An 11,149-nucleotide genomic window follows, 5' to 3' on the forward strand; every position below is an offset into this window, starting at 1 on the left:
CGGGGGAAATAGCTGTGGGATAAACCCTTCCTGGAAAAGCACTCTAAAGGGTCAAAGCTTTCAAAATTAGACACGCACACACACACTCTGTTTTGCAAGTCACTTCAGTGTCTCCCAGAAAACCTTAATCATAAAGGCTGTACCTATTTCCAAATATCACATTAATTTTAATCTTGGGCTCCTGGTCTATGTTTTCTCCTTCTTCCAAAGCACATGTTCATAAAGCAGAAAGAGGAAACTTCTGTTGCAGGCAGAGAAAGATCACTCAACATCTAAGTCTTAGTAGACCAGGATTAAAGCAAGTGAACGCCTGAAATCAAGTTCCCGCTGCCAGGTGTGTCACCCTGGACTACGGGCTGTCCCTGCAGACACCGCTGAGTGTGTACGAGGTCCTCAAGAGGTCCCACGGTCACCATCCTCCCGCTTCCAAAGCTGGCTTCCCCGGATCAGGTTACCCAGCAGCAAGTGCCTTGCCTGTGGAACAATGACACCCAGTGACAACCAAGCGTGGAGAAGGAGGCCACGCTGGGAAGTCCAGGCCTGTGACCGGGCTTTGAGCCTGGCCTTGGGTCTGCTGCCTGTCAGCTCTGGAACCTTGAGCAGGTTGATTCTATGGCTTCTGCCTGTTTCTCCACAGATATGAAGTGTCAGTTCCCTGCGGTTAAGAGAAAAATGGCTCCTGATGCAGAGCTTGGGGACAGCGCCAATGTCTTTATCGACCTGGGCTTTTGGGTTCACCTGGCTGCCTGGTGAAAGCCACATCAAGGTCCCTTAAATCACCCTGACAGGGGACCAGCCAAGCCCGCCCCGTCCGTCTTCCTTGATCTTTCACAAACGCAGGAGGAAGACCCAACTAGCGGGGCCACCAGCTTAGCCTGCCCTCTCACAAGAGACTTTAGAAGCCCCCACAACAAACAAAATGAAACTTCTGACGGTGATTCCTCACGGGATTTCTGAGCTTGCTGAGAAGAAACACCTTTATCTAAAAGTTGGGATTGTTGACGGAGTGAGATGAAAACTCTCCCTCTTGCCCCAATAACTCCTTGCTGCTTCTTGTTTTAATCTTTAGGAAATGAATGTCCATTCCTATTACAAATTGAGAGGCTAGAGAAATTTAAAAACATTTAAATTTATATTTAAGAATATCATAGCTTATATATCCTAGGAGGAAGTTATAGGATGCACACAGTGAAAATTGCATGCTCTCCAAAGTACAAATCTTGCTGAGACATTGTGATTAATAAAAAACTATTTAGTAAAGCACAGTGACCGCCTTCTTTTTAAGAACAAGGTAGGGTTTTCAGCATTATGAAATTAATACAAATACCTGGGAGCTAAGGACCTGTGGGATAAGTGATGCTTTGAAACTGAAGCAGAAGCCAGCATCCTCCCGCAAAGGAAGGCAGCCTGGGAAGCAGGCATTGGGAGTGGTCCAGAGGGAGCCATAGGAGGTGATCCTCTCCTGCAGATGCTTGTGTAACTGGGCTGACTTTTTTTTTTCCTATTGAATGTCAACTTCTGGCAAACCAGTGGATTCCTTGTGTCCTCTATTTCCCTAAATTGAGACCTAGACAGCTCCCTCCCACGGAGCCGCACCTCTGGGGACTGGAGTTTTCCCTTTGAGTTGAAGCTGTTCATACCCCATCTGGATCCCAACCATCCCACTTGCCCCAGTCTTATGGCTACGTCACCTCTTGCCGTCACAAAACGTACAAGAAGCTTTTCCTCAGATGCCCGCTTTGAGTGCCTGTTCCCCAAGAAAAACATCTAGTGAAGGAGCAGCTTTCTTCCCTTAAAAAACGACTTTAGGCTGGCGTCCAAGGACCTATCTGTTGTATAATTTTAGTAGGACAGATTCATCAGGACTTCTTGACTGCTATCTTGAGAATTTGAAAAGCTTGTTAGCACAAAAAAAAAAAAAAAAAAAAAAGAAAGAAAGAAAAGAAAAGAAAAATGAGAGTGTTTGGAGGCTCCTTTTTGTTATATCCCTTTAAGCAGAAAACCAGTTGTAACCAGCACCAGTCAGTTCAAGCGTGCTCTGTCCTGTAATTCACACCACCTGCCTGCAGAAATGAAGAAGAATTTCTCCTTTAAACTTTTCCACATTAAATGATGGGTTTTTATGATTTTAAAGTATGACTGTCACTGCGGTGAGAAAATTGTACACTCCCTTCATCTTGCTATTCTTCAGGCTTTCAGACGAAAATGAGGGAGCAAAGTCCCCAAACCAGGAAGGTGGAATGTTTTCCTTTGTGCAAAAATTGCTTGGAGTCCTTCATTTGTACTAAAAGCGAGGTGACCCCAGCAAGAATCTCCATGACAGTGGAGTGTAATTGCAGTGAAAAATTAGTCTAAATTAGTGAAAAGACAAATGTTGCCATCTGTCAAATGACATTTCAATTGTCTTTACATTTTCATCCGTCTTTTAAAGTTTAAGTGTTTCAACCCAAAGAAAAGATTTTGAATGCCAAACAGAAAATGGGCTCCACATTCGTATTTCCATTCTGCACGTGAGGGTGAAAGGAATTACATCCTCACAAGAATGCCTCCTGAGCATTTTTCTAGCTTCCTTAATTACTGGCAGTTTTTAAGGGCTTTAAATGTGCCTCTGCAATTGCTCTCGGCATTGCCAAAGGGTCTGGACTTAAAGGTTTCCACTGGGAGAAAAAAAATGAGCTGTGCATCTCGAGCTGTGTGTGTGTTTGTGTGTGTGTGTCTGTGTGTGTGTGTGTCTGTGTCCCTACAGAATCTTTACTTACAAAGTGGTTGAGAAAGAGGGCTAGCTTCATCAAAAACAGATATCTTTCTACGGGTATCTACATAAACTGATGCTAATAGCAGATGTATGATTTGTAGAGACTTGGCATGGTCTTTCCAGGGAAGCTGCTTGGAAACCCCAGAGTCTTTTTCAGCAAAAGTTTATAGGCAGCTTCATAATTTTAGAGCAGGGATTCTCAACGCCAGCATGCCTGACATTTTGGGCCTGATGATTCTCTGTCCAGGGACTGTCCGGTGCATTCTAGGATACTTAGCAGCATTCCTGACCGCTACTCAGTGCCAGTAGCACTACCTCCTTATCCTAAAAGCTGTGACAACCAAGGACATGTCTACACATGGCTGCATGTCCCTGGGGGCGAGACCACCAGAGTGAGGTCCACTGGTGTAGAGACCCGTGTGTGTGTGTGTGTGTGTTACTGGTGATGGGAAGTTAAACGACCCCACGTATCCCAGACAGGCGTCCATGGAGCTGACTCCAAGCCATCTGACACGTCTCAAGGGACACTGGTGTCTTTTGTCCTGTTTACCTGAGGGGCAGGTGGCCGGCTGGCGTCTTTAGGAAGATTAATCAAATGCCTCTTGGAGAAGCTGCCCTGACTTTGCCTTCGGGGCTCTGCCTTTTGCCCCGACTCATCCCCCACTCCTCCACCCGACCTGGTCCTCGGGATTCTTTGGGACGTGGTGACAGGGAGTGTTGATTTCAGAAGATGCATGAGCTCAGGGAGCCCCTGGCTGGGTTCCCAGGACCCGCATCTCTGCCCTCAGCCCTGGGTCTAGCCCACCCGGCCTGTTTCCGTAGCCCCTGACACCACTTTCCTGATCAATGAGGGAGAGCTTGCCTCGGGACACGGCTCCCCCCTTCACATTCTTTGGAGGCCAGTGGGCTCTCCCACAATCCCCAGGGATGTGGCAGCCCGGCCCTATTTGCAGCCACCTGGCCCCGAGAGCCACATGTGCTCCGGCTGCTGGCGGTGCTGCTGTTGACTCTAAAGCTGTAAAAGGTCAGCGCCAAACAGGCCGCCCTGGAAGATGAGGGAAACCGAGTCCAGGATTCACTCAGGATCACACAGCTAGTGTGGACAGGCTTCCCACACTGGGTGGCCTGTTCTGAGTCTCTCTTGGCCTCCACAAAACCAGAAACGGGTGCCTTGTACAGGCAAAGAAAGGCCACACAGAGCAGCTCCATCAACCCTCCCTCTGGGATGCGTCCTCACTTTGAGGACTAGACCCCAGAGATTCAGAGGGGAAAGAACCACCAGTTCTGGCCTTGAAGATGGAACTTCATGGTGTGCAGATGAGGGTGGGGTGAGGAGGGGGGTAAGAGACCCAGATCTATCGCCAAAGACTTTCTCATTGATCTATCCACCACCTAGCCACAAATCACAGACCCCCTGGCCTGCCAAGCATTGTGCCGGGTGCTAGGACCCAAAGACACAAAAGAGATGGCTCCTTCTCTCCAGGGGCTCAAGGTCAAGTGGGCCATCAGCGTGGCTGTGGCCAGACGTAGGGCCCCTCCTGGAGGTGGGCAGGCAGCTGGCACCTGCCTCCTCTCTCTAAGGAGGTCCCTCACCCAGTCCCTGGAAGGTGACTCAGGGCCACGATTTCTGAGAGGTCAGCCCCCTGTCCCTGCCAGGATGAGCTCCGCAGAGCTCTGAGCCCGGTAGGCAGAGACACGCCTGTTCTGCACCCCCTGGGGGGCCTCCTGCAGAGAAGCTTGGGTGTTGCTGAGGGATCTGTGTTGTTTAGAGAAAGAATTAAGCAACCACTTTTGTTTAAAGACAAATATCATATGATATCACTTATATGTGGAATCTAAAAAAATGTGGTACAAATGAACTTATTTACAAAACAGAAATGGATTCACAGACATAGAAAACAAACTTATGGTTACCAAAGCGGGAAGGAGGGAGGGATAAATTAGGCTTTTGGGATTAAAATATACACACCACTACATGTAAAATAGATAAACAACAGGGACCTACTGTATAGCACAGGGAACTATACTCAATATCTTATAATAACCTATAATGGAAGAGAATCAAAAAAAGAATAGATGTATATAAGTGTATAACTGAATCACTTTGCTGTCTACCTGAAACTAACACAACACTGTAAATCAACTATATGTCAATAAAATTTTTTTTTCAAAAAGAAAGAATTACTAGGCTGAGGACCAGAGGGAGTGGGCGTGAGGACGGAGGGCATGAATCTCCTTAAACACTTTCATGAAGATGTTGTCCTTGTCTCTGCTTCCTGTGGACCAATGTCTGGATCTCGTCTGTGCCTCATTCAGGGGACAGAGGACGGTGGAAACCTGACAACCCAAGCAGCTCGACTGGGGAGACTTTTGCCCCTGGAGACCTTGGCTATAACCCAGGCCCGGGCAGTAGAGTTGCCCCGCTGAGCAAATAAAAGTATAGGAAACCAAATTAAATTTGAATTTTAGGTAAATAAAAAATGGGACATATTTTCACTAAAATTGTTGGTTGTTTATCAAAAATTCACATTTAACCTGGCATCCTGCCTTTATCTGGCACCCGCATCAGGGATGATGGGTCAGCTGACTCCTAGGGAAGCCCCCCAGTCTCACCCCAGGGGCACCCAGGAGGTGGGTGTCCATCTCAGCCCCGCATTAGCCACCACCGAGTGACCTGGAGTGGCTCATCTTACGTCTCAGCTTCCACTTTCAGACAAGAAAAGCTTACCCAGGCCATCTTCAAATTATGGGTCCATAATTTAATTTCCCTTTGCTTTTTAAGTGTACCATCCATTACATTAAAGCCTATACAAGTTGATAAAAAAGCACAACCTTCAAGGAAGCTGCCAGGTTTATGGATCCAACACCGTTATTTTCCAAATCATGTTCTTTAGGACAACAGTAGGTTAGACAAAATGAAGTGTTTTCTCCCCGCCCCAAAACTACATTAAGAACTGCCAAAAGGAAACTGAAAATATTCTACAACTCTCTTTTCGAAGAAAAACTACCTGTCAACATGAAGTGAGGCATGCGAATTGCTAAGCCCAGTATTCACTGCAATTTAAAATACATTGTTGAACAGAACAGGAATAAAGATATAGACGTAGAGAATGGGCTTGAGGACACGGGGGGAAGGGGAAGCTGGGGCAAAGTGAGAGTGGCATGGACATATATACACTACCAAGTGTAAAATAGGTAGCTAGTGGGAAGCAGCCACATAGCACAGGGAGATCAAGCTCGGTGCTTTGTGATGACCTAGAAGGGTGGGATAGGGAGGGTGGGAGAGAAGCTCAAGAGGGAGGGGATATGGAAATGTATGAGTGCATGTGGCTGATTAGCTTTGTTGTGCGACAGAGGCTAGCGCAGTATTGTGAAGCAGTTATACTCCAATAAAGATCTATTTTAAAAAATACATTTTAAAATGAAACTTGAGCAGTCTCTAGCAAGTCCTTAATTTATGCAACTTACACGAGTTCAGTCAGAAAACATTCTAAGAGAGAAAGAGCCTGTGATTAATGCCCCTCGCCATGGTTCTTCCCAAGTGCATGCTCCAGAGTGAGTGTGGGCAGTGATCCAACCCGAGAGCCCGCAGGCCTCTCCTGGAAGCAGGGAAGTAGGATCCTATCACCTAAAGATGTGGATGCAAAGTTATCCAATGCGGCGGCACCTTGAAACACAAGGCGACTACTTCAACCAGATGCCCCAGTCTCGAGAGGGACCCTGGTCATGCCGAGTTACTGAAGAGGGATGTCGTGTTAGTTCCCAATGAGGCACCCCCTTAAGAAATATTCAAAGGAATGTTCTCGGCTGATTTTGATCAGGCTCTCTTTTTAAATTTAGCACTCTGTTAGTTACTGACCTCCAACTTAGCATCTTAAAACCTCAAAAAGCATTTATTATCTCACATTGTTTCTGTGGGTCAGGAATTTGGCCATTGCTTGCTGGATGGTTCTACCCTGGGACCTCTTTTCAGGTTGCAGTCAAGAATTCAGGGGCTTTACAAGGACTCACAGGGATTTCAGGGACTGGCAGGGGGCCGTAGTCACCTGTCTGCAGGTTGGACTGCAGCTGGAGGAGCCACATCTAAGATGAGGCCCTCACGTGGCCACTGGCAAGAGGCCTCAGCCCCTGACCACGTGGAGCGCCCCAAAAGACTGCTTGAGCATCCTCACAACATGGCAGCTGCCCTTCCCCCGAGCAAAGGAGCCAAAACAGAAATCAAAGAAAGTTCTTGGGCAGGGGCCATGCTAATCTTCTCTGTATTGTTTCAATTTTAGTAGATGTGCTGCTGTACACCTGAAATGAACACAACATTATTAATCAACTATACGCCAATATAAAATAAAAATTTTTTAAAAGTCCTTGATGTCTTTTATAACCTAGTCATATCCACCATGTTCTATTCATTAGAATCGAATGGCAAAGTCTAGCCCGTGCCCAAGGGGAAAGGGATTTGACTCCACCTGTTGAGAATAGTGTTGGCAAACCTGTGGACGTAGTTTAAAACTACCACAAGGATAGCACATTCTAAAGCTGTACAACTAAAGCTCAAACAGATGGGGTTTCAGGCTTTAGCTGGAGGAAGGCAATGTTTGAATCATGGTTCCTAAATCTACAGCTCCCAGGTGGCGGTCACTGCCTCTGCTTGGGGACTGAGAGACGGTGCCTCTCTGGAAGCCCTGGCCCGGGGGGCGTCTCCTGTACCCGTGCCCTGGGAACCTGGCATGTAAACTGACCTCGCCCCCAGGGCACTCCTCTTGGCGCCAACGGGGCAGAAGGCAGCAGTACTGATGGGGAAGGATGGGCCACCTGGGCTCCCGGACTCCCCTCCCTTCCAGACACTGAAGAGGCCACGATGAGTGTGGGAAAGGACATTTTGAGGCCAGCTAGGGCTTGAGAGAAAGGGAAAGAAAGCGAGAAATTACAACAGAGGCTGGGCCTGAGAGTCACGTTCTGGAGAGGCTGCGGTGGAGGAAGGCAGAGACGGATCCAGGCTCAGCTCTCTGGGCCTCTGCGATTCTGCCTCCAGCGGACGTGAGGTTGTCTGGCTCACGAGGCTGATCTGCTTTTCGAGCACATATGGACACCAGACTAGGGCTCGCTTTGGGAACCCAAGGGCCTCTTCTGGACCACAGGGCCTGGGCCTGTCTGTGGTACCCAGGCGGTCTGCTGTCTTGATGGATGCTGGGATGGCCCCATGAAAGTGAGAGAATTTTCATTGGTCAACAACCGTTGTAACTTCACACTCAAACATCGTCTGAGGACAAGACCCTAGGTCTGAAGAGCATCACTGCCCCCCTGCTTCTGTCCCCCCGCATCTGCTCACACCCCCTTCTTCCCCCGCGAGGCTGGTGAGCAGTGGTCTCCCCTGGTCCCCCCAACCCTTAGCTCTCCTGGTCACAGGCAGTAGCTTTTCTGGGTGTCTGTCTCCCCTCTCAGGCTGGCGTTCTCTGGTCCAGTGAAACGTCCTCTTCTAGGTCTCCTGAGGGTTTTTGTTCATGGGCAGCGTCACTGAGAAGTCCAAACAATAACAAAGCTAATGGTCACTGGTACTCATACTTACTCTGAACCACGGGCGCTAAGGAGTTCCCTGCACACCTCAACACCCCATGAGGAGGAAGCAGGAGGCGGGCGGAACTCACCCAGCCTGCGGGTGGAGGTCCAGCCCTGGGGGGCGCGCTCAGGGGCCTCTAGGTCAGGGCTGTGTCACAGAGCTCTTGCCGATGATGGAAATGTTCTATTGTCTGCACCGTCCAATACGTGTCCACCAACCACACGTGGCTGTCGAGCACTGGAAACGTGGCCAGGGCAACTGAAGAGATGAGTTTTTGCTCTTATTTAATTTTAACTTCTTTAAATAGCCACATGTGGCTGGGGACCACCACGTTGGACCACGCAGGTCATGGTGGTCCTGCCCCTTCATTTTACACCCATAGAAACTGAGCTGCACGGAGAGGAGGCGGACAGCTTAAGAGCCCTTGGGGGTTACAGAGAATAGGATTCCCTCTGGCGGCAGAGTCCTTGTCACCCACAGCAACTTGCTGACAGGGGCGGGTGTCTGCCAGGCTGAGTGGCAGGACAGGTCCCAGACGGGCAGGGAATCCCTGCTTTGTCCCGGCGTGTGCTCAGCTCTGCTGGGAACACAAAATCAAGACCTCCAAAAAGCAGGGGAGGGTCAAACGCTGGGGCATCACAGTGTGGAGCCCCACTGCAGACCCCACGAGGTTGGGGCCTCTTTGGGGTCTCCTTTCGGGGTCTGAGCACTCTGGTGACCATTTCTCCCCAGCTGACCCCCTCAGACACTGAAAAGCCTGAATGAACATGCAGCCTGGCAATCCCCCCTCGGATCAGCGTAAAGGCCTGTGAAAGCCATGTGAGGCAATGAGTCCGGCGGGTATTTCTTTTCCGCTTAAGCCCACAAATAATGCTCTCTGATTATACAACCATTTGTGGACTCTACAAGCCAGACGTTTAGGCAACAGAGTCGAGCCTGTTTGCCTCAAGCAGTCTGAAAATCCCAGAGTTGCACGTCAAGTATTACTATTTTTAAATGAAATGGAGATCAGGGTGAGGAAAAGACTAATTTAGGCTAAACTGGCAAGTACATATAATTTACAAAATTATGCAAAAGTAAAAGACTTCAATTTCCTTTCCATCAAGGCATATTCTGTGAGAAAAACCAAACTGTCTCACGCCTCTGCATTTGTGCTGTTAGGTCCTGGGACTAATTTGGGGGATTTTTTTGTAGAACTCTGAGCGGTTCACCACAGGAAGTCTGTGAAAACTCTTAGGGGCTGTGCCAGGGTGCTGCAAAGGCAATGAACTTCTATCGGCAATAATCCTCCTTCTTCTCTTGTGGGCTGTTACCCTGGCAACCCTCTGGGTGGTACCCCGCTCCGCCCCAGGTGTTCTAAAACGCAGAGCCCTCACTTCAGAGCTGGGACTGCTCTCAGGTGTCGGATCCTCCGTCTGAGGAAATTGCTTTACTTTCCTTCATTCCACAAGAATGTAAAAATTCATTCTTACGCTGTCCTAAATTGAGAAAGACAAAATGTAATTATGTGAAGGTCAGAAGACCCTAACAGAAACAAGCAACGAGCACTATGGGGTCATTGTTCCCTGTTTGTCACCCCACCACCACCCAATCTATTTCCACTCTCTCTGTCCTGCTCTGTGCTCAGGAGGCCAACCTCCCCTCTGTGGGGGAGAGAGGACAGGGTATTTCTATCCCCTTGCTGCCAGATGCTTCCCTGGAGGTGGTGGGTCCCTCTGGGACTCTGCTCCTTTGACACGGGCCCTGTACAAACACAAGGGCACATGTCACAAACTTGCATACACATCAACGTACTAAGGAACAAATGATCGCCTCTCACTTGAGAAGTGTACTGGAACACGCCACCCAAAATATGCCTCTTTGGCATGGCGATTATTTTGAGATAAGGGCAATTGAGAATAGGCAGATGCAGGAAAAGCTCTTTACCTCTCCCTAGCTGCCTAAAAATAGAGTTAAACTTCCCCTTTTGTAAAGGAAATTTCCACTTATGAAGACTTCTCCCACCAGGAGGAGAGCTACCCCTGGAGACAAATCCATCACCCAAGAAACTCGCGTCTGCACAAGGCAGCCCATAATGGCACCCATTTCCTCCCCTTCCCAGGGCTTCCCTCCGCATCGAGAAGTCCAACCCCTTTTTCTTTGTTTAACCTAAGATGGTATGTAAACCTCAATCTTCTGGCCATCTCCAAGAGCCGTATTCTTCATTGTGATCTCCCTTAAAACTTCTTTTTTTCCTTGTTAACATCTTTGATCAGCTTGACTCTGGGGCCCCAGCCTAGGAGGGTAAGGGGAAAAGATTTTTCCTGCCCTACTTGCATACCCACCAGCATCTGTCCGGTGACTGAGTCCTTCAGGCCCCAGGAGACACATCTCTACAACTCTCCCCTGAGTTCCCATGGTGAAAGGTAGGCCGGTCCTCCACCGTCTGGATCTGGCGGCTGTACCAAGGCCAAGAAAAGTCAGAGAAAAGTCAGAAGAATTCCTCATCAAGTCCTTCGTCTCGGGGGCAGCAGTGTGGAGACCCTTGCACAATGCAGCATCGGCCGCCGGTGGTGCCGGGGGACCACTTCCTGACTTCTCCTCCTGTTCTGACGTTCGGTTCTGGTGGGTCTCTCACAGCAGCCACTGACACATTCGTCACCAGGAGACATGGCCTCAGCTTAGCCAAAGCCACGCCATTCTTCGGCACCATTCTAAGGTCATAAGTGGTATCTTCTGCATCTGCCCATGCTGGAACATTTTGATAAAATGCATGTCAAATGTGACTTTGCAACCACTTTAGACACACAATGGAATGTCGAATACGTGTTGTTAAAGCACTTAGGTTTGATTTAGGTGAG

Source organism: Balaenoptera physalus (assembly GCF_965194825.1).
Source record: "Balaenoptera physalus genome assembly, chromosome: 14".
In the NCBI taxonomy this organism is placed as follows: Eukaryota; Metazoa; Chordata; class Mammalia; order Artiodactyla; family Balaenopteridae; genus Balaenoptera; species Balaenoptera physalus.